Source organism: Cryptomeria japonica, chromosome 9 (genome assembly GCF_030272615.1).
Source record: "Cryptomeria japonica chromosome 9, Sugi_1.0, whole genome shotgun sequence".
NCBI classification, from domain to species: domain Eukaryota; kingdom Viridiplantae; phylum Streptophyta; class Pinopsida; order Cupressales; family Cupressaceae; genus Cryptomeria; species Cryptomeria japonica.
Genome location: NC_081413.1, coordinates 247,311,918 through 247,337,738, shown reverse-complemented (window position 1 = coordinate 247,337,738; position 25,821 = coordinate 247,311,918).

Below are 25,821 nucleotides of genomic sequence, written 5' to 3'. Positions count from 1 at the left end.
CGTCATTTAAGAGGGCTGCTTAAAAATAAGCACAATTTTTTATGCATGGGGTCACCAACTCCACAAATTTCTTTCCCTTTTTTTCCCAATTTCAAGCGCACAAATTAGTATTAATGCTATTGATACAAATTTAAGATGTTTTGCTTAAAAATAAGCAGCAAAGGTAAAATATTTATGGGGTCAACTCCTTCACAAATAATCCCTAAAAATATTGAGTAGCAGCCGCTAGCCAAAATAAGCTAAGCAGCTGCATGGGAACATGCGCTTAGTGTGACCACACACACCAGGCATGCAAACAGTCACATAGTATTTAGTTTGTTACTTAAGGATATGTTTTCATGTGACTATTTAGTTTATTTTGACAAATAAGTGTTCAAATTTTCGAGAAAATATTTGTGAAGCAGGTGGTCAATATTGATTTTGAGATAAAAATAGAAATAAAATGTTTTAAAAGAAATAAAAAATTTGTGGAGCCTATTTTTTATGGCAATATACAGTTGGTTCTTATCTCTAGCTTCTTTTTTTTTTCTACAACTTATTTTCGATTGTTAAATAGTAACAAAATATTTAAATTACCCCTTTTTTAAAAATTTAAGATTTACATAAAACATTTCATTTACTTAAATTTAAAACAATCACATAAAAACATAAGACAAATCCAGCCCCACTTAACTCTCAAATATTTTTCATACCCTTAAACACATTCTCTCTCCTTTTTTTATTACTCCTATCTTCATAATGATTCCATGCACTTGCCATATATAAGTGTATTCTTACATCATGTGCCCATGCGGCTGCTTAACTCTATTTTCTACTTAAATTTAAGCAGTTAAGTGTTCCCATGCAACTTAAAAATTGTCAAAAAACGGATAATTGAGAATCTTTCCCTATTTTGGTGGAGCAACTGGTGCTTAAAAGTAAAAAATAAGCTGGAAAAAAAAAAGAGGGGCTAGAAATAAGCACCAACTTCTTATTAAAAAAATGACAGATGGTTTCACCAATTTTTTTTCCTTTCCTTTTAATTTGCCTTAAATTTTGCTTTTAAATTTTATATGTAAAAAATATTATTAAAATTTTCATTTAAAAGTGTCATTTAAGAGGGCTGCTTAAAAATAAGCACAATTTGTTTATGCATGGGGTCACCAACTCCACAAATTTCTTTCCCTGTTTTTCAAAATTTCAAGTGCACAAATTAGTATTAATGCTATTAATACAAATTTAAGATGTTTTGCTTAAAAATAAGCAGCAAAGATAAAATATTTATGGGGTCAACTCCTTCACAAATAATCCCTAAAAATATTGAGCAGCAGCCGCTAGCCAAAATAAGCTAAGCAGCTCATGGGAACATGCCCTTAGTGTAGCCAAAATAAGCTAAGCAGCTGCATGGGAACATGCCCTTAGTGTGACCACACACACCAGGCATGTAAACAGTCACATAGTATTTAATTTGTTACTTAAGGATATGTTTTCATGTGACTATTTAGTTTATTTTGACAAATAAGTGTTCAAATTTTCTATAAAATATTTGTGAAGCAGGTGGTCAATATTGATTTTGAGATAAAAATAGAAATAAAATGTTTTAAAAAAAATTAAAAATTTGTGGAGCCTATTTTTTATGGCAATATACAGTTGGTTCTTATCTCCAGCTTCTTTTTTTTTTCTACAACTTATTTTCGATTGTCAAATAGTAACAAAAGATTTAAATTACCCCTTTTTTTAAAATTTAAGATTTACATAAAACATTTCATTTACTTAAATTTAAAACAATCACATAAAAACATGAGACAAATCCAACCCCACTTAACTCTCAAATATTTTTCATACCCTTAAACACATTCTCTCTCCTTTTTTTATTACTCCTATCTTCATAATGATTCCATGCACTTGCCATATATAAGTGTATTCTTACATCATGTTCCCATGCGGCTGCTTAACTCTATTTTCTACTTAAATTTAAGCAGTTAAGTGTTCCCATGCAACTTAAAAATTGTCAAAAAAGGGATAATTGAGAATCTTTCCCTATTTTGGTGGAGCAGCTTGTGCTTAGTAATAAAAAATAAGCTGGAAAAAAAAAGAGGGGCTAGAAATAAGCAGCAACTTCTTATTTAAAAAATGACAGATGGTTTAACCAATTTTTTTTCCTTTCCTTTTAATTTGCTTTAAATTTTCCTTTTAAATTTTATATGTAAAAATTATTATTACAATTTTCATTTAAAAGTGTCATTTAAGAGGGCTGCTTAAAAATAAGCACAATTTTTTTATGCATGGGGTCACCAACTCCACAAATTTCTTTCCCTTTTGTTTCCAAATTTCAAGTGCACAAATTAGTATTAATACTATTGATACAAATTAAAGATGTTTTGCTTGAAAATAAGTAGCAAAGATAAAATATTTATGGGCTCAACTCCTTCACAAATAATCCCTAAAAATATTGAGCAGCAGCCGCTAGCCAAAATAAGCTAAGCAGCTGCATGGGAACATGGCCTTAGTGTGACCACACACACCAGGCATGCAAACAGTCACATAGTATTTAGTTTGTTACTTAAGGATATGTTTTCATGTGACTATTTAGTTTATTTTGACAAATAAGTGTTCAAATTTTCTAGAAAATATTTGTGAAGCAGGTGGTCAATATTGATTTTGAGATAAAAATAGAAATAAAATGTTTTAAAAAAAACAAAAAATTTGTGGAGCCTATTTTTTATGGCAATATACAGTTGGTTCTTATCTCCAGCTTCTTTTTTTTTTTCTACAACTTATTTTCGATTGTTAAATAGTAACAAAAGATTTAAATCACCCCTTTTTTAAAAATTTATTATTTACATAAAACATTTCATTTACTTAAATTTAAAACAATCACATAAAAACATGAGACAAATCCAGCCCAACTTAACTCTCAAATATTTTTCATACCCTTAAACACATTCTCTCTCCTTTTTTTATTACTCCTATCTTCATAATGATTCCATGCACTTGCCATATATAAGTGTATTCTTACATCATGTGCCGATGCGACTGCTTAACTCTATTTTCTACTTAAATTTAAGCAGTTAAGTGTTCCCATGCAACTTAAAAATTGTCAAAAAAGGGATAATTGAGAATCTTTCCCTATTTTGGTGGAGCAGCTGGTGCTCAATAATAAAAAATAAGCTGGAAAAAAAAAGAGGGGCTAGAAATAAGCACCAACTTCTTATTAAAAAAATGACAATAGTTTCACTAATTTTTTTTCCTTTCCTTTTAATTTGCCTTAAATTTTGCTTTTAAATTTTATATGTAAAAAATATTATTAAAATTTTCATTTAAAAGCGTCATTTAAGAGGGCTGCTTAAAAATAAGCACAATTTTTTATGCATGGGGTCACCAACTCCACAAATTTCTTTCCCTTTTTTTCCCAATTTCAAGTGCACAAATTAGTATTAATGCTATTGATACAAATTTAAGATGTTTTGCTTAAAAATAAGCAGCAAAGGTAAAATATTTATGGGGTCAACTCCTTCACAAATAATCCCTAAAAATATTGAGCAGCAGCCGCTAGCCAAAATAAGCTAAGCAGCTGCATGGGAACATGCCCTTAGTGTGACCACACACACCAGGCATGCAAACAGTCACATAGTATTTAGTTTGTTACTTAAGGATATGTTTTCATGTGACTATTTAGTTTATTTTGACAAATAAGTGTTCAAATTTTCAAGAAAATATTTGTGAAGCAGGTGGTCAATATTGATTTTGAGATAAAAATAGAAATAAAATGTTTTAAAAGAAATAAAAAATTTGTGGAGCCTATTTTTTATGGCAATATACAGTTGGTTCTTATCTCTAGCTTCTTTTTTTTTTCTACAACTTATTTTCGATTGTTAAATAGTAACAAAATATTTAAATTACCCCTTTTTTAAAAATTTAAGATTTACATAAAACATTTCATTTACTTAAATTTAAAACAATCACATAAAAACATAAGACAAATCCAGCCCCACTTAACTCTCAAATATTTTTCATACCCTTAAACACATTCTCTCTCCTTTTTTTATTACTCCTATCTTCATAATGATTCCATGCACTTGCCATATATAAGTGTATTCTTACATCATGTGCCCATGTGGCTGCTTAACTCTATTTTCTACTTAAATTTAAGCAGTTAAGTGTTCCCATGCAACTTAAAAATTGTCAAAAAACGGATAATTGAGAATCTTTCCCTATTTTGGTGGAGCAACTGGTGCTTAAAAGTAAAAAATAAGCTGGAAAAAAAAAAGAGGGGCTAGAAATAAGCACCAACTTCTTATTAAAAAAATGACAGATGGTTTCACCAATTTTTTTTCCTTTCCTTTTAATTTGCCTTAAATTTTGCTTTTAAATTTTATATGTAAAAAATATTATTAAAATTTTCATTTAAAAGTGTCATTTAAGAGGGCTGCTTAAAAATAAGCACAATTTGTTTATGCATGGGGTCACCAACTCCACAAATTTCTCTCCCTGTTTTTCCAAATTTCAAGTGCACAAATTAGTATTAATGCTATTGATACAAATTTAAGATGTTTTGCTTAAAAATAAGCAGCAAAGATAAAATATTTATGGGGTCAACTCCTTCACAAATAATCCCTAAAAATATTGAGCAGCAGCCGCTAGCCAAAATAAGCTAAGCAGCTCATGGGAACATGCCCTTAGTGTAGCCAAAATAAGCTAAGCAGCTGCATGGGAACATGCCCTTAGTGTGACCACACACACCAGGCATGTAAACAATCACATAGTATTTAGTTTGTTACTTAAGGATATGTTTTCATGTGACTATTTAGTTTATTTTGACAAATAAGTGTTCAAATTTTCTATAAAATATTTGTGAAGCAGGTGGTCAATATTGATTTTGAGATAAAAATAGAAATAAAATGTTTTAAAAAAAATAAAAAATTTGTGGAGCCTATTTTTTATGGCAATATACAGTTGGTTCTTATCTCCAGCTTCTTTTTTTTTTCTACAACTTATTTTCGATTGTCAAATAGTAACAAAAGATTTAAATTACCCCTTTTTTTAAAATTTAAGATTTACATAAAACATTTCATTTACTTAAATTTAAAACAATCACATAAAAACATGAGACAAATCCAACCCCACTTAACTCTCAAATATTTTTCATACCCTTAAACACATTCTCTCTCCTTTGTTTATTACTCCTATCTTCATAATGATTCCATGCACTTGCCATATATAAGTGTATTCTTACATCATGTTCCCATGCGGCTGCTTAACTCTATTTACTACTTAAATTTAAGCAGTTAAGTGTTCCCATGCAACTTAAAAATTGTCAAAAAAGGGATAATTGAGAATCTTTCCCTATTTTGGTGGAGCAGCTTGTGCTTAGTAATAAAAAATAAGCTGGAAAAAAAAAGAGGGGCTAGAAATAAGCAGCAACTTCTTATTTAAAAAATGACAGATGGTTTAACCAATTTTTTTTCCTTTCCTTTTAATTTGCTTTAAATTTTGCTTTTAAATTTTATATGTAAAAATTATTATTACAATTTTCATTTAAAAGTGTCATTTAAGAGGGCTGCTTAAAAATAAGCACAATTTTTTTATGCATGGGGTCACCAACTCCACAAATTTCTTTCCCTTTTGTTTCCAAATTTCAAGTGCACAAATTAGTATTAATACTATTGATTCAAATTTAAGATGTTTTGCTTGAAAATAAGTAGCAAAGATAAAATATTTATGGGCTCAACTCCTTCACAAATAATCCCTAAAAATATTGAGCAGCAGCCGCTAGCCAAAATAAGCTAAGCAGCTGCATGGGAACATGGCCTTAGTGTGACCACACACACCAGGCATGCAAACAGTCACATAGTATTTAGTTTGTTACTTAAGGATATGTTTTCATGTGACTATTTAGTTTATTTTGACAAATAAGTGTTCAAATTTTCTAGAAAATATTTGTGAAGCAGGTGGTCAATATTGATTTTGAGATAAAAATAGAAATAAAATGTTTTAAAAAAAACAAAAAATTTGTGGAGCCTATTTTTTATGGCAATATACAGTTGGTTCTTATCTCCAGCTTCTTTTTTTTTTTCTACAACTTATTTTCGATTGTTAAATAGTAACAAAAGATTTAAATCACCCCTTTTTTAAAAATTTATTATTTACATAAAACATTTCATTTACTTAAATTTAAAACAATCACATAAAAACATGAGACAAATCCAGCCGAACTTAACTCTCAAATATTTTTCATACCCTTAAACACATTCTCTCTCCTTTTTTTATTACTCCTATCTTCATAATGATTCCATGCACTTGCCATATATAAGTGTATTCTTACATCATGTGCCGATGCGACTGCTTAACTCTATTTTCTACTTAAATTTAAGCAGTTAAGTGTTCCCATGCAACTTAAAAATTGTCAAAAAAGGGATAATTGAGAATCTTTCCCTATTTTGGTGGAGCAGCTGGTGCTCAATAATAAAAAATAAGCTGGAAAAAAAAAGAGGGGCTAGAAATAAGCACCAACTTCTTATTAAAAAAATGACAATAGCTTCACCAATTTTTTTTCCTTTCCTTTTAATTTGCCTTAAATTTTGCTTTTAAATTTTATATGTAAAAAATATTATTAAAATTTTCATTTAAAAGTGTCATTTAAGAGGGCTGCTTAAAAATAAGCACAATTTTTTATGCATGGGGTCACCAACTCCACAAATTTCTTTCCCTTTTTTTCCAAATTTCAAGTGCACAAATTAGTATTAATGCTATTGATACAAATTTAAGATGTTTTGCTTAAAAATAAGCAGCAAAGGTAAAATATTTATGGGGTCAACTCCTTCACAAATAATCCCTAAAAATATTGAGCAGCAGCCGCTAGCCAAAATAAGCTAAGCAGCTGCATGGGAACATGCCCTTAGTGTGACCACACACACCAGGCATGCAAACAGTCACATAGTATTTAGTTTGTTACTTAAGGATATGTTTTCATGTGACTATTTAGTTTATTTTGACAAATAAGTGTTCAAATTTTCGAGAAAATATTTGTGAAGCAGGTGGTCAATATTGATTTTGAGATAAAAATAGAAATAAAATGTTTTAAAAAAAATAGAAAATTTGTGGAGCCTATTTTTTATGGCAATATACAGTTGGTTCTTATCTCCAGCTTCTTTTTTTTTCTACAACTTATTTTCGATTGTTAAATAGTAACAAAATATTTAAATTACCCCTTTTTTTAAAATTTAAGATTTACATAAAACATTTCATTTACGTAAATTTAAAACAATCACATAAAAACATAAGACAAATCCAGCCCCACTTAACTCTCAAATATTTTTCATACCCTTAAACACATTCTCTCTCCTTTTTTTATTACTCCTATCTTCATAATGATTCCATGCACTTGCCATATATAAGTGTATTCTTACATCATGTGCCCATGCGGCTGCTTAACTCTATTTTCTACTTAAATTTAAGCAGTTAAGTGTTCCCATGCAACTTAAAAATTGTCAAAAAAGGGATAATTGAGAATCTTTCCCTATTTTGGTGGAGCAGCTGGTGCTTAATAATAAAAAATAAGCTGGAAAAAAAAAAGAGGGGCTAGAAATAAGCACCAACTTCTTATTAAAAAAATGACAGATGGTTTCACCAATTTTTTTCCCTTTCCTTTTAATTTTCCTTAAATTTTGCTTTTAAATTTTATATGTATAAAATATTATTAAAATTTTCATTTAAAAGTGTCATTTAAGAGGGCTGCTTAAAAATAAGCACAATTTGTTTATGCATGGGGTCACCAACTCCACAAATTTCTTTCCCTGTTTTTCCAAATTTCAAGTGCACAAATTAGTATTAATGCTATTGATACAAATTTAAGATGTTTTGCTTAAAAATAAGCAGCAAAGATAAAATATTTATGGGGTCAACTCCTTCACAAATAATCCCTAAAAATATTGAGCAGCAGCCGCTAGCCAAAATAAGCTAAGCAGCTGCATGGGAACATGCCCTTAGTGTGACCACACACACCAGGCATGTAAACAATCACATAGTATTTAGTTTGTTACTTAAGGATATGTTTTCATGTGACTATTTAGTTTATTTTGACAAATAAGTGTTCAAATTTTCTATAAAATATTTGTGAAGCAGGTGGTCAATATTGATTTTGAGATAAAAATAGAAATAAAATGTTTTAAAAAAAATAAAAAATTTGTGGAGCCTATTTTTTATGGCAATATACAGTTGGTTCTTATCTCCAGCTTCTTTTTTTTTTCTACAACTTATTTTCGATTGTTAAATAGTAACAAAATATTTAAATTACCCCTTTTTTAAAAATTTAAGATTTACATAAAACATTTCAATTACTTAAATTTAAAACAATCACATAAAAACATGAGACAAATCCAGCCCCACTTAACTCTCAAATATTTTTCATACCCTTAAACACATTCTCTCTCCTTTTTTTATTACTCCTATCTTCATAATGATTCCATGCACTTGCCATATATAAGTGTATTCTTACATCATGTGCCCATGCGGCTGCTTAACTCTATTTTCTACTTAAATTTAAGCAGTTAAGTGTTCCCATGCAACTTAAAAATTGTCAAAAAAGGGATAATTGAGAGTCTTTCCCTATTTTGGTGGAGCAGCTGGTGCTCAATAATAAAAAATAAGCTGGAAAAAAAAAGAGGGGCTAGAAATAAGCACCAACTTCTTATTAAAAAAATGACAGATGGTTTCACCAATTTTTTTTCCTTTCCTTTTAATTTTCCTTAAATTTTGCTTTTAAATTTTATATGTAAAAAATATTATTAAAATTTTCATTTAAAAGTGTCATTTAAGAGGGCTGCTTAAAAATAAGCACAATTTGTTTATGCATGGGGTCACCAACTCCACAAATTTCTTTCCCTTTTTTTCCAAATTTCAAGTGCACAAATTAGTATTAATGCTATTGATACAAATTGAAGATGTTTTGCTTAAAAATTAGAAGCAAAGACAAAATATTTATGGGGTCAACTCCTGCACAAATAATCCCTAAAAATATTGAGCAGCAGCCGCTAGCCAAAATAAGCTAAGCAGCTGCATGGGAACATGCCCTTAGTGTGACCACACACACCAGGCATGCAAACAGTCACATAGTATTTAGTTTGTTACTTAAGGATATGTTTTCATGTGACTATTTAGTTTATTTTGACAAATAAGTGTTCAAATTTTTGAGAAAATATTTGTGAAGCAGGTGGTCAATATTGATTTTGAGATAAAAATAGAAATAAAATGTTTTAAAAAAAATAAAAAATTTGTGGAGCCTATTTTTTATGGCAATATACAGTTGGTTCTTATCTCCAGCTTCTTTTTTTTTTCTACAACTTATTATCGATTGTTAAATAGTAACAAAATATTTAAATCACCCCTTTTTTAAAAATTTAAGATTTACATAAAACATTTCATTTACTTAAATTTAAAACAATCACATAAAAACATGAGACAAATCCAGCCCCACTTAACTCTCAAATATTTTTCATACCCTTAAACACATTCTCTCTCCTTTTTTTATTACTCCAATCTTCATAATGATTCCATGCACTTGCCATATATAAGTGTATTCTTACATCATGTGCCCATGCGGCTGCTTAACTCTATTTTCTACTTAAATTTAAGCAGTTAAGTGTTCCCATGCAACTTAAAAATTGTCAAAAAAGGGATAATTGAGAATCTTTCCCTATTTTGGTGGAGCAGCTGGTGCTTAATAATAAAAAATAAGCTGGAAAAAAAAGAGGGGCTAGAAATAAGTATCAACTTCTTATTAAAAAAATGACAGATGGTTTCACCAATTTTTTTTCCTTTCATTTTAATTTTCCTTAAATTTTGCTTTTAAATTTTATATGTAAAAAATATTATTAAAATTTTCATTTAAAAGTGTCATTTAAGAGGGCTGCTTAAAAATAAGCACAATTTTTTTATGCATGGGGTCACCAACTCCACAAATTTCTTTCCCTTTTTTTCCAAATTTCAAGTGCACAAATTAGTATTAATGCTATTGATACAAATTTAAGATGTTTTGCTTAAAAATAAGCAGCAAAGATAAAATATTTATGGCGTCAACTCCTTCACAAATAATCCCTAAAAATATTGAGCAGCAGCCGCTAGCCAAAATAAGCTAAGCAGCTGCATGGGAACATGCCCTTAGTGTGACCACACACACCAGGCATGCAAACAGTCACATAGTATTTAGTTTGTTACTTAAGGATATGTTTTCATGTGACTATTTAGTTTATTTTGACAAATAAGTGTTCAAATTTTCTAGAAAATATTTGTGAAGCAGGTGGTCAATATTGATTTTGAGATAAAAATAGAAATAAAATGTTTTAAAAAAAATAAAAAATTTGTGGAGCCTATTTTTTATGGCAATATACAGTTGGTTCTTATCTCCAGCTTCTTTTTTTTTTCTACAACTTATTTTCGATTGTTAAATAGTAACAAAATTTTTAAATTACCCCTTTTTTAAAAATTTAAGATTTACATAAAACATTTCATTTACTTAAATTTAAAACAATCACATAAGAACATGAGACAAATCCAGCCCCACTTAACTCTCAAATATTTTTCATACCCTTAAACACATTCTCTCTCCTTTTTTTATTACTCCTATCTTCATAATGATTCCATGCACTTGCCATATATAAGTGTATTCTTACATCATGTGCCCATGCGGCTGCTTAACTCTATTTTCTACTTAAATTTAAGCAGTTAAGTGTTCCCATGCAACTTAAAAATTGTCAAAAAAGGGATAATTGAGAATCTTTCCCTATTTTGGTGGAGCAGCTGGTGCTTAATAATAAAAAATAAGCTGGAAAAAAAAAGAGGGGCTAGAAATAAGCACCAACTTCTTATTAAAAAAATGACAGATGGTTTCACCAATTTTTTTTCCTTTCCTTTTAATTTGCCTTAAATTTTGCTTTTAAATTTTATATGTAAAAAATATTATTAAAATTTTCATTTAAAAGTGTCATTTAAGAGGGCTGCTTAAAAATAAGCACAATTTTTTTATGCATGGGGTCACCAACTCCACAAATTTCTTTCCCTTTTTTTCCAAATTTCAAGTGCACAAATTAGTATTAATGCTATTGATACAAATTTAAGATGTTTTGCTTAAAAATAAGCAGCAAAGATAAAATATTTATGGGGTCAACTCCTTCACAAATAATCCATAAAAATATTGAGCAGCAGCCGCTAGCCAAAATAAGCTAAGCAGCTGCATGGGAACATGCCCGTAGTGTGACCACACACATCAAGCAACATATTAAGTCTAAAAAATGTCAGTGAACGCTAGGTGCTTAATATTTTTAAGATTAGAAATGTAAGCTTAGTGTGTGTGGTTTAAACCATTCCTATGTTGCTTGTAATATTTTAAAAATTACTGTAGTGTGTGTGTGAAACAAGTGTGCATTGTGAAGAAATGTGTAAGGTTCAACTTTTGGCTAACAAAAATTAAATGTTCTTATGTATTTTTCTGGATTCGATTGTGTGTATTATTTACATCAACGTTTCGAGTGTGATTCGAAACGTTGATGGAAATAATACACACAATCGAATCCAGAAAAATAGATAAGAATATAAGATAGATTGTGAAAATCTCATAACTTAAAAATTAAATGATTCAATTGTTTCTATAGATGGATCAACTTTACCTAGGACTGGATCTGATGGCGGGCTTCTATAGATGGATCTACTTCTAGTCTCGATGCTTTTGCCTTAGGGGCCGAGGCTCTTCAGGTCCATATAATACTTAGTGGGAGGCCCTCTATTCCATTCTCAATGATAGGTAGATAGGGCCTCCCACCCACCCCCACTTCCTTGCTATCTAGCTTATTCACATCCGGTTCCAGAACCACCAATGGTAGTGTTCATCGGGGGTTGAACCAGATTGAGATTGAGTTCGTTCCCCTGTTGCAGATCGATATTGATACCCCACATAGGCATTTACAAAGGCATAGACTGAAGGCATAGATGGCAGGGATGACGTAGAAGGTGGCAGCAGAGGCCTATTGTTTCTTTAGGCCCTAATGAGGAAGAAGTCTCTATGCTGCTAAATTCCTCCACGATCCATATACAGCCGCCCGAGGAAGCGCCATGAAATTACCGATTAGAAGGAAGATAAAATGAAATATACAATATTCATTGAGTATAAATTGAATAAATAAACTCAGGAAACTGATCTAGATAAATTAATAAGGCGATAGAAGGCATAAGGGTACTTGATAGTAACCATGAAACCATGAAAACACCGATTAGAATGAAGATAAAATGAAATAAATAAACCCGCCGCCTGAAGCGCCATGAAAGCACTATTCGGCAACAAACAATATTCGCCAGCACTTGTACAAATAACTTGATTGAATATAACGCAAATGCGCGGAACACACGGAGGAGAGCGCAGAATATACGAAGGAGAATAGTCGCTTTGTGAAATATAAATGTGGAGTTATACATTACCTGCAGATATAAGATGGCGATGGCGATCAAGGGCATATATGTACTCCTGCTGTTTTCATTACTCACGGCTCCTTTTTCTTTTGCGGGTAATAAGAGTATTTGCTTTCTACCATTGATTAATAGTAATGAATGGCTCTACAATTCATCTGTTGATGTTCTAACTAGCTACTTACTGATTTTGTTTGTAGATGAAATCAACTGTCGATGTGATGGCGATGTCTACTTTGACGGTTCAGGGAATTATTGCACAAGCTTGAGCAGTGCATTTAGCGGGCAATGCGTACCATGGAGGGATGATGAGTGCATAGTTGCCTGCAAAAATCAAGATATGAAAGACGATGGGGGAGTCTGCGGGTGGATCGGTCTACGCGGATTGGCTTGCAGTTGTCTTACAAGATGCTAGAATACAAATCTTCTCCCACCTAAGTATACGTGCTTCTTCTCTAGTGGGAGGATGCAGATAAATAAATTATTATAAAAATCTATGCAAAACTAAATATTATATGTTTATGCTATTTTGGTATAATCCAATAGTTTGTTTTGGGAAATATTATAGATCCTTTATTGAATTATTAAAAGTAATATTTGAGTATGCATAATTTTAAAAATTTCAACTATGTTAATAGATGAGTATGTCTGTAATGTTTAGTTATGTTTCGATTTAGATAATTGTAAAGTATAAATTTATGTTATAACAATGAAATTAAAAGTGAGAATTCATGTATCTTATGAGATTTTTTTAATTAATATCAAATGTTTAAAAGAATTGAAACTGATCAACAAGGTTATATTTCTTATTAGTGATTGTCATCTTAAATAACATATGGAATAATCATTATTTTAGAGAAGTCAAGGGTTCTTTAAACAGGTATTTTCCTATAATAGATACTCCAAAGGTCTTTTAGACTTCTAGGAGATTGATGGTACATTCTTCATAAACGTTATAGAAGTTAAATGTTTTTTAATCTTTGTTTCAATATGTTGATATTTTACACAACATAACATATTGGATGGGGGAATCTATAGGGTTTTGGCAACCCTCATTAGATTGGTTATCTCTAAAACCATTCTATATAATGTTATTAAGTAGATCTAAGATCTTAGAGAGACATTTTTATCTCATATCTTAAACCCACTTTATATCATGTCAAAATAGTATTTGATCAATTGAAAACCTAAAATTTCATATAGTTTAGTAAATCACTAGAACCTAATCCCTATTGTTTATAATGAAAACCTCATATTGTCAAAATGTAGTAGTTATGTAACTATTTAGAGTATTAAGGCAATAGTTATATAACTATTAAGATTATTAAGGCCTTTGAAGAACAATTGTATGTTCATTTCATTTGTCCTACTACTATTGCATAGATTAAAGAAATAATTTTTAGAGTGAAACCAAGAATTTGGTTTTACAAACTTAATTGCATACACACATTCTACACAACTTTAAAATTATTTTCACCACAAATTTATCATAAAATGTTATATTTAAGATAGTTTTCAAGAAAAATATTTTTTGATTTAAAAGGAAGGTTTTGATCCTAAGTAACTCATAAATGAGAATTGCAGTTAGGTCTTCTATAACTATGATTAAATGACTCGAAACTCTTTTGTAGACCATAATAACATTCAAAGTTATTACCATAAGCTTAAAGCTCAATGCATCAAATAAATTGAATTGGTTTTTAATTTAATTTTAAATATATTAATCCTCTTGTTTTGCGAAGGTTAACCTATTTTTATGGTTTTGGACATGGATTTGCTCTTGGGTGGTATCTTAAAACCTTTTATTGGTGGTAATTCATTTTATTTTTCTTTTTAGAATATTTTTCTAATAACTCGTTATGTTGCACTAAGATTATAAATTTTAATTTTGTAAATTCTTTGTGAGATGACAAAGATGAATATGGAAACAATCTAAGATCTACTAAATCCTATTAGCACTATGAAAGATGATGATTTAATATCATTTACAAGGCATCTATTTTGAGTAGGTAATAAATATTTACTCAAATTTTGAGTCACATTTTAAGTTTAATGATTATTTAAAAGTCTCTCATAATTTTACAATGGCATAATTTTTATTGAGTAATTTTCAAAGATTCGATATGTCTAGTTAGTTTTAATTTCATCTATATTTCATCGTCTTATAGTTGCCTACATTTTATCTTTGTTTTGACCTGTATGCTTTTATGGTTTTTTTTTGTTATGCTTTTATGTTTAACCAACTATAAAAAACTATTAATATTGATTAGGTTTCAAAACTACTATAGTTAGTTTTTATTTATTGTTGCATTATTGAATCAACCACAACACTTTTAAAGATTACCATAATAGTCTCAAAATGTTTGTGTTAGTTTCACAACCACTAGCTATGCAAAGCGAAAATTTCACATAAATAGAAAATTAATTTGAAGAGTTTGTAAGTACTAGAGGATCATGTGTTTCACACCTTATAATTCATATGTATAGCTGAATAATTTGTTAAATTTAATATTATCTAAGATAATATTTTGATATAAAAAAATCTTGTTGTAGCACTTTGATACAATATTGAGATTTCATTATTGACACACTATGTTATTTCTCACTAGGCTATCTAATGATGAATGTGAAATTATTCTATGTAAGAAGTAGACAGAGAGGGGGAGAGGGAGAGAGGGAGAGAGGTATATACAGATAAATGGGGATCTATAGAAACAAGAAAAGTGAGTGAGACATATAGAGGGAGACGAGGAGAAATATAAAATGAGATAGAGATATAAATGTTGAACACACCACATGACTAAGAGAGGGGGTGAATTAATTTGAATCTCAAAACACTTTACTTCTAATCTATCAAACTTCAAGGCACACTTAAGTTATGACTACAATTATGAAGTATGAAAGAACAAAGTATAACATACACATGAACACCAAATTTACATGGAAAACACTAAACAGGGAAGAACCAAGATGAGAGTGACTCACAATATGAATAATTTATTAAAATGTTTGGGCTAGAGACCAAGGAGCTCATTACCCTTGAAGAGACTTGCAAGACTAAGCTGCACTAGCTTAGGGCAAGATACAAAGTACTTATTGTTGGGATAACCGGTGAACAACTAAGAGGGGGGGGTGTGAATCAGTTGTTGACAGATTATATCAATTAATCCACTTAACAACCTTTAACCGGGTCACATAAACATTAAGTACCAAAATAACATAAATAGATATCGGTAAATAGTACAACTTAACAATAAAATAGATAATCAACACAATGCAACCATACCACTTAACACCATGATTTGTATGTGGAAAACCCAGAAAGGGAAAAACCACGGTGGGAAGCCTACCCACAGTCAGATGATACTTCTGTACAAAGTATGTGATACAATGAGGGGCTTGCACATGCAAGAAGACACACTACCTAGAACGTACTGCTCATTACAAAAGATTCTCACTGACTATAGAGAGGTTATCACCACCTCAAGATAAATGGACAACAATCTACGATAATTAACTGCCAAAGATAACATCTGCCATGCCTGATTATAGTCCTGATTAAGCTCAATATTGGAGGCCCTTGACCTCTTCCTTAATCCCAATTTGATCACCTATGTTCGACCAAATCTCCTTGGCATATGATATTACATTCCACGACCACAGACATGATCTACAATGAGATCTTACATCAATTTATATAAACCCTAAGGCCTAAACCAATTAGGTCGCCTAGCTAAAAGATATTACAATAAGATCATTACATACATCCATATTAGAATGATATACCATGTTGCCTTAAGACCAAAACAACAATAACTAATCAATAAATCATCCCGCTAAAATGTAGATAACACGTTAACATGATACCGGTCCATAACCTAGATAGGCACTGGACCTAATCTGGGTCCACCACACAAAAGCAATGTCTTCAAATAGTTGAAGAACGATAAGGGATCACCTTCTGCATCCTAAAATTCATCTAGAAGCTGCACCAACACCACTTATGAATCCTGTCAAGATTTCTCTGTGAAAGCTCTGTCGGTTAAACCTTAAACCCATGCCGGTAAGGGTTTACAAGAGCGTGTGATAGCATTCGATTACAAAGTCAATACCAACTGACCAAAACATGTTCCTGAAACATGTAACACATAAAATCAAACATACTCCATTGATCCAAACATACCGAAAGTGTCCAACAAATAGTCTCTTTTGTCGGTAACACTAGATCTTATACCGGTAGCCAGAACCTGTCTACTGGTAACCAACCATAACAGCTAGTTTTGACATCAATGATAAAACATCAATGCAACACATAATCAATTCATCCATAATTTCAACACTTGCAATACTGAGACACTATCGTAGGGCAACCTACAAATAAATGCACTGACTACCAAAAGAAATACACCTTCTTCTCACAAGTGTAGAGGATTAATGAACTTAAATAAGAAAGATATCTTGATCATGAAATAATCCTTAAACCATTGTGTTAAGTGGCCAATACCATGTTTAACACATTTGACATCAAACTCTATCTCAAAGCTCTCCACAACTGATTTTCACACTTATGTTATACCAAATCTATTTGTGCATCATTCAAATCCACTTTATATCAATTCACCTTCATCCCATACTCAAATCATATGTATAGACTCATATATATACAAGAGAATTAAATGAAACCCTAAACTATCAACCATAGAATATACAAAATTACATAAATTCGGTCACCTAAACCTATAACATCCATTTTGATTCACTCCAAGAGATAGAGGGGACCCAAACAATTTTTTCTAGTGTCATAAATTATATTTGCATATAATTTTTTCCTTTCTTAGACCTTGCCTTGGTTCTTCAACTTTGGATGAGTGATGGCTATTCTAAGTCTACTCAGACCACCTATCAATCTCACATTTTCACCATCTTCACTATATCTCGCTCATGTTGGAATTATAATTCTCAAGAATAGGGAATTAGGTGATTTTGTTCTATATTAGGACTAGGCCACCCAACCCCCTAATCCTCTTAATCAGGCCCTAAATTGAGGCGCCATAATGGTCATCTTTGACGAGCAGGAAATTTGATCCTGTGTCAGCCTACTCTAAAAATTTAATTAATTTTTGGGAAGAAAAGTATAAAAGGAGGTCTAACCCTCTCATTTAAAACCTAATAATTTTGGAGATCCTAATTACACTCTAGGAAACTCAAGTGAGCATGCAATTTGTGATTTATCAAGCATTGGAGAAGACGTGAAGAGAGGTTTATGCATTCAAGATTCTATCCATGATCAACCTTCTTTGAAGATATTCTACATGAGAATAAAACAGTACATTATCAAGGTATATTTCAATTACAATAATTTTATTTCAAATCTAGCCTTTCCCTCAAAAGGAAAGCATATTGTAACAATTTCCATTTCAATTCCTATTTCAATTTTAAGGTTAATTCCTAAATCAAGGTTTGACCTAATACAAACCCCTATTAACAACATCTTTCCCTTTCTTTTTGTGTCTATGAAACAAGTTTAGGAGCTATACTCATGAATTGTGACAATGTCGCTAGTGATGAACAAGTTCAGGTTTTGAGGGAGAAAAATTCAAAGGAATAGGAAAAATCTATACTACTTGGTCCTGAAAAATCAGGCCAAAGTTTTGGGAACATGTTCTAAATAACTTATTTTGTTTGTATCTTAGTTTTTGGATCTATGGGATATCTGTTGCAGTCTATTTTCATCACGTTACTTCATTTATTCATTGTTTTACACTAGTTTTATAATTAGAAGATCCAATTTCAACTAATAAAGAGGGAACCAAATACTAACCAATGAATCTAATCAAAATTTCAACCTATTTCAATATAAGATTGGTGTCTATATTTATTAGGTTCATCCCTCTTTCAATGTATAAGTTAATCTGGTTAGTTAGTGGCTAGTTATTCATTGGTAAAGGGGAATGTATGATTTCAGAACTAAAGTCTCAACTTGCTACTAAATTTGAAATGAAATATATTGGTGCAGTGAAAAAAATTCTTGGGATGGAAATTAGAAGAGATAGAGTGAACGGAAAGCTATGGCTAGGTCAGACTAAGTATGGGAATTCAATATTACAGAGGTTCAACATGTAGGATTGTAGACCATTAGGTGTTCCTTTTGCAATTGGAATAATATTATCTACTTTAGATTGTCCTACATCCCCATCGAAGTTGGAAGGCATGGGCAGAGTACCTTACCAGAGTGCATTTGGAAGTTTGATGTATGATATGGTATGTACTAGAAATATATTGCCCAAGTAGTGAAAGTTCTTTCTAGATGTGTGTCTAACTCTAGTAGAGTTCATTAGGATGCAAAGAGTCTTCAGATATTTGAAGGGTACCGTACAATATTCTTTGTGTTATCATTGTAATTTGGTTGGAAACATGATTTCCCTTGATATTCATGGTTATGTGGATTCAGACTGGGTCGGTGATATTGATAACAAAAGATCCACCAGTGCTTATGTGTTTACTTTATTTGGTGGTGCAATTAGTTGGATGAGTAAGAGACATGTTGTGGTTGCTTTATCCACTATAGAAGAAGAGTATATGGCAGCTACTCTTGCTTGTAAAAAATCCATTTGGCTTAAGAGATTGTGTTCAAATATTGAAATAAAATAAGGTACAATGATAGTTTATTTTGATAGTCAAAGTGCAATATGCCTAGCTAAGCACTTGCCATTTCATGCCCAGACCAAACATATTGATGTTCAGTATCATTTTATCAAAGATATGGTCAAAGATGGTAGAGTGAAGTTGGATAAGGTACACATTTTGATGAACGTTGCAGATGCTTTAACTAAGGCTGTGAGCATAGAGAAGTTTGAATGGTGTTTGGAGTCTATGGGCCTCATGGCCCCTAGCAATTTATTTATTATGTTGATACTCCATTTTCTCTTGCAAGGTGTTTGACAAGTGGGAGAATGTTGGGAAAATGGTGTCTCAATCTTGCATTTATATGAGGTTACTATTTATAGTAAGTTTTTTTATTTGGGATCAAAATAGTGTGAAATTCTCCTTGAAGCTTTTGTTTGGCTAGACAAGCATTTTGGTAAAGTTACGTCACAAGATCACAACTAGTTTTGAAGATATTAAAGTTTTCGTTCTGGAGGGGTGCAATAAAAGGTTTAAATTTAATTTTGAGGAATTTAGAAGCATTGAAATGCCTTGAAAAGTGGGTGTAAATAGCATAGTATTTACGAGGCAATAAATCACTTCATGTTCTTTCTGACGTTTGAAACAGTTCGTCAATAGGACACATGGTTCTCAAGTTATGGGCTTTGTACTCCTGAAATAGGAGATGTTTAAAATATATCAGACACATAAATGAGTTGTAAAAGGGAGGGACACGTGTTGATGTGTGTTTTAACACGTCATAATGCATCTAGATTGGAGATAAGGTTGGATATACCTTATTGGGTGGTTTTAGCCCATGGTTTTGTAATACTGTTTGACTATTGTTTGTATTGTATCTCCTATATATGAGGTATGTGAGATAGAGGTTGTGTGTAAGAGTCTTATGGTGATTGAGTTACCTCTGAGTTTCTTATTAGTGGTACTCCTACAAAGAGATTTATCTACAAGTTTATTGTAATATGTTATTGATTGTTAAATAATATATTGAGCTGCTTTTGAAGTGTGGGGTTTTTCTCCCGAAAGAATTTTCCCCACATAAAACACTGTGTTATGGTATGCATGGTTTCGATTAGGGCGAACTCACAATAATGGTTCCCACTTTTTTGCCACTTTTGACACTGAGATGTACATTTTTAAAATAATCTTCAACTTCCGAGAACTATAACTTTTAAACTATTAAAAATTTGAAGATGATGTAAATTAGTGATTTCTAGCATTTTGTTTGTAGATTCTATATACATTTTTTTCAAATTTTTTTTGAAGGATTTTTTAAAAAAATTTCCATCTCCCTCGATAAGTAGTTTTTTACAACAAACTACATTTTTTAAGAGTGATGTGCCTCCCGAAACGCATAACTTTTTTTCTATAAATGATAAAAACTCAATTCTTTCGAATTTTGGTTTGTAACATCAATATCCAGGGCTTGCATTTGGTTTTATAGTGATATGTTCAATATTTTTCATTTTATAAAGTTTTGAAGTCCGACTAGTCATAATTCAAACATAGGTTTACGTTTGAACACATAACTTGTTCTATATAAATTGAAATTCAATTTTTTTTTGTTAGAAAGAAGACATCAATACCAGGGGCATAAATATTTTTCAGAATTTTTTTCAATTAGTTTCTTATTTTTCCCAATGCGTTTAACAGAGAAGTTCATGTTCGGTGAAAAACCAATTTTCCATAAAATTAAAAAAACAAGAACATAATAAATTCAAAATATAACAAAATTATACTCGTTAGAAAGCTTGCTTCGAGTACTACCATCTAATATTTTTGGGTTATCAAGATTATTTCATTCGTGCATTGAACCAGAGCTCCGAAGTCATTAATTCTTCAGAACTCTAAAATTTTTTGGGAGAAACCCTTAGTTTGTGGGTTCGAACGAACACGAGTTCGAGTGAATTGGGTTCGCTCGAACCCAGAATTGTTCGAGCGAACCCCCATTCGCTCGAACCAATGAGCTCAATTTTGGCACGTACATTTTTGTAACTATCATGTTCGAGCGAACCCAACAATTTTTAACTATCGGCTTTTGTTTGAACTCTGGCCGACGCATTTTTTTTTATTTTTTTTCATTTGTGGAATCGTATAAATGTCCATAAATTTTTTTCATTTTTTATCACCCAAATGATTAAAATAATTCACATTTTTGGATGAAAGAAGACATTTGAAAATTATTTTGAAGGCAATAATTTGAAGGTTTTTTGTAAAAGCATGGGGAACAAGAAGAGAAGGCAAAATAAGACTTCAAGGAATTATTCTCCCAAAACGGAAGAAAGATATCGAGAACAAAGAAGACAAAGATATCATGATGCAAGTATGTATTTTTAATTTAATATGTATTACGTATCAATTAATTAGAATTCAATATTTTTTATCTAATATTTTTAATAGGATTAAAAATAATTTTGTTTTAATTGGAAAGCATAATTAATTTGAGATAATACATGTGTATTTGTAAATTTCAAATTCCATCAACTTGCTTGTTGTGTAATTGTATTTTTCTCCTATATAATTAAGCTCATTTATAATAGATAAGAACTATTAAGTCATAAAATTAATAAGACCTATTATGTCATAATTTCTAGGTTCTAAATTATATATATTGAATATTTAATCTACATGTACAAGTAATTTCATGTGATAGGTCCTTTAATATCACATAATATATCTGTCTTAAGGGTAGTTAAGTATATTAATTGTGAAATGTTTTTTCAAATGTGGTCATATTGATTTTAATAATAAGGCCTATTAGGACTATTACATTGATTATAGGTCTTAAATGTGACATAAATTTATAACCTATTAAACATGTTGAATAATTTAGGTGAACTATTTATATTCAACTTCACGTACATGCAAAAACATTTCAGATTAGGAGGTCTATTATGCAATAATAGGTCTTAAATATACACACATGTGTGACAAATTATAGTCCACTTACATTATGGTCCATAACAAATTAATATGAGGTCACCTAAGTTATCATATGCATGCATCAAAATATTTGTACTTTTAATTTTCAAAATTGGAATTTCTAATTTATCAAAATTTTATTTTATGTGTTAAATTAGTGCTCAAAATTAGAGATTGAACTTTAATCCTAACCTAAGAACAAATTGAACTTTAAACCTAAACAGGTAATTTAATTAGAGTTATAACAATAAGGTCCTGAAAGTAATTAAATTTAATAAACCAAATTTAATGGGCTAATTTTAACATGTAAAGGTTTAAGCCAAATTCATCCCTATTCTTAATCCTAATTAAATAATCTCTGATTAATTCAAGAACCTTACACAAACTCTTAAATTATGTGCAGAACGAGCAAACAAACCTGTTGAAGAACACAATATAGTTGATGAACATAGGGAGGAGATTGTCCAAGTTGGACCAATGGAGACCTTTGAAGGAGAGGGGTCAGGTTCCTTACCTCCTACCACTGATATGGATGAGCATATTGTGGATCTAGCTAAATAGGTGAAGAGAAATATTTCTTATAAAAATTTAGATCATTTACTTGAAATGGATGTGGATGAGTTGAAACGTCTCAGTGAAGAACCTAGACATACTAAAAGGAGGTCAATGAATAAAAGTGGAAAAGAAATAATGTCGCATTTTAACAATCTTGATACTACACTAGAAAAAGCTCAAATGTTATCAATTGTACTTACTCATAAAGACTTAATAGATACAACAAGTCAAAAGAGGAAATATTCTTAGCTACAACAATCTATTGTTGATAATGTTAAGAAAGGTTTGGTGAACATTGGTAAAAATCTTGAAAACTAGATAAGACCATTTCAAGAAGAGTGATGTTGACATCTTTAGTAAATGAAAGATTGCCTCAAAAAAGACAAATCTCTTCACTGTCATCTAAGTTTGGTTTTAGTAGAAGGAAAATATCTAAATATGTTAAAAGGAGAAAGATTTTGGATGATACTACCTCAGAAGGGAATTGGGCAATTATGTGTAGAGCTCCTCATTCTGATAGAATTGAAGATGTTGTTAGGAACTGTGTGACAAGTTTTTGGAATGATAATACTCGCCCTTCATCAAATAGTAGAGATGTTATCAAGAAAAGGATTAGTCCTGATCATTATGATCTCCATGTAAAACATTGGATAGACACAACAAAACATGAATTGTATGTATTGTTTACTAAAACAAAACCTCATATAAAGATTGGACAAACCATGTTTGAACAGTTAAGGCCATATTATGTGAAGTTAAACAAAGTTTTCAAAACTTGTTGTTGTCGTTATCACATCGAATTTGACTTGTACTATCAGGTGTTTTGAAAGATTAGAGAAGATAATGATGGTTATGAAAATGCTCCTCCTAAACGAACAAGTCAATTCATAGCATCCATCTTATGTGATAAATCAGGATGATAATGCAACCGGTCAAATAAATTGCATAAGAGGAATTTGTGGAGCATGCGGGGACTTGGCTAAATTGCCTTTGAGAGATGAAGATACTGACATGAGGAAGATGGTAAATTGCAAGAGTTACAAGTACAAAAAATTTGAAACAAAATTTGGAAAGGAATTTACAAGACTAGATTATGTAGAAGAGGAAATACCTATTGGAACATTTATGGAAAATTTTTGTAAGTTGATAAAACCATACATATGCCATGGTTTTTTTGCCAAGTGGCAAGCAGAACAATTTAAAAGATTAAGAGACACTTTCCCACTTGGAACTATTCTATCTGTAATTGACTTCGCAGAGAATTACTCTTTTGCACATCAAAAAGAGATTCAATCAGAGTATTACTTTTCAAAGCAAATCACTATTTTTGTGCATGTGTGTTATCGACATGCACAGATGAATTTGGATGGTGTTGATAGTACATTTGAAAATCGTTTCATTAAGAAAGAGTACCACTTCTATATCAGTGATGATAAGGAGCATGCCACACTTTTTGTACAACATTGCTTTAAGAAGTTTTTTGAATATTTGAAAGATAGAGGAATAACAATAGTTAAACATTTTGTTTGGTCTGATGGATGTGCGGCACAATTTAAATCTTTGAGGCCATTTTATGCACTATGTAGATATCATCGAAATGACAAAATACCACATGTTTGGAGTTTTTTTTAGAGTGGTCATGGAAAGGGTGAACATGATGGTGCAAGAGCTTGTATCAAACGTGCTCTAAGAAAGCATCAAATAAAGTACACAGGAGAACGTATAGAAAATGCACATGATGTTGTTGAATGGTGTAAGAAACACTTTGAGCAACCGAATTATCCTGGGGAATCATCATCAAGAACATATAAGCCCATTCCATATAGAGTGTTTTGGGAGATAACCGGTACGTGTTCTCTTTTAGTATTTTATTTAATTTTTTTTAATTTAACAACTTGATCTACATGTACATTCTTGTACACATGTACATTTTGCAGATGTGGATAGAAAATCAATGCATGGATGCAAGAGTGTGGAGAGGACAAGATCTTTGCATTGTGTCATGAGTACAAATAATCACCCATGGACATTATACACTAGGGATTATTCATGTTTTTGTTCTGAATGCATTTTCGAAAACTATGTTGATTGCAAGAACCAAGAGATTGGATATGTTAGTGAATGGAAAATGGTGCCACTAGATGTTTCTGACACATATGAGGATTCAAATGAGGATGAAAACTTTGAAGACATTCCTTTGATTTCTGGTGATTACGATCATATTTCAGGATTGATTAAAAAGGGTACATACATGACTTACACATGTAAACGTTTCCTTAAAAATGACATATAACTTAGAATTTATTTAACTTGTGTCAAATTGCAGGGGATATTTTTACAGTCATAGCAGAAGATGGAAATATAGAAGGTGTTAGTTATTATTTATTGTGTTGCACAGAAGAGAGAAAGAAGTTATCAAAATCTGAGATGAGTGATGGAATGTCATTTCCCACAGGTTTGAGTTCTGATTTGAATATATGTACATGTACATGTACAAATCGCTTATGTGAAATTTTTTAATTTCTCACGTTTCTTATATACATGTACATGCAGGATCAGTTTTAGTGCAAGGGACATATTTCAAACAAGTTAAAATTGTTCAACATGGGATTCATTTCACTGAATACCAAATTGACAACAAGGTATATCAGTATAGTCACTTGGTCATTGTTGTTGGCCTAATTCTTCAAACAGTTCCACGTTGAGGGCGGTCTCAAAAGTGGAGACTAGATAGTGAAGATCATGACAAAATATTAAGTGTTATTGAAGAGCATTGTGAACCACTTGATGTGGTATGAACTATATATACATTTAGTAATCCACATGAATTGAATTTTAATGTAAGTTCAAGATAAATTCTAGATCTCAAGTAACTTGTTTTGAAACTAAAGGATAATTTTTTTTTAAGTTTATTTATACATTATATCAAATTAGGATGTATTTAAATGTGCATGTTTAATTGTATGTAATTGTATTTGTATTTAATTAAAAAATGCATATTTAAATTAGAATGTAATATGTACATTTGTAAAAGTGATATTTAATATGGAATTAGGACATGTACATGTTGTGAACTATTTATCTACAATATACATACCTAGAAGCTCACATACCTACAATATACATACCTATGTAATATATACATGTACTGGATGTGAACTATTCAATACATGACCTATTAAGTTTAGTTTGTTCATTTCATACATACTCTTTTGTTTGAAAATCTTGAAACATGTATAATCATAC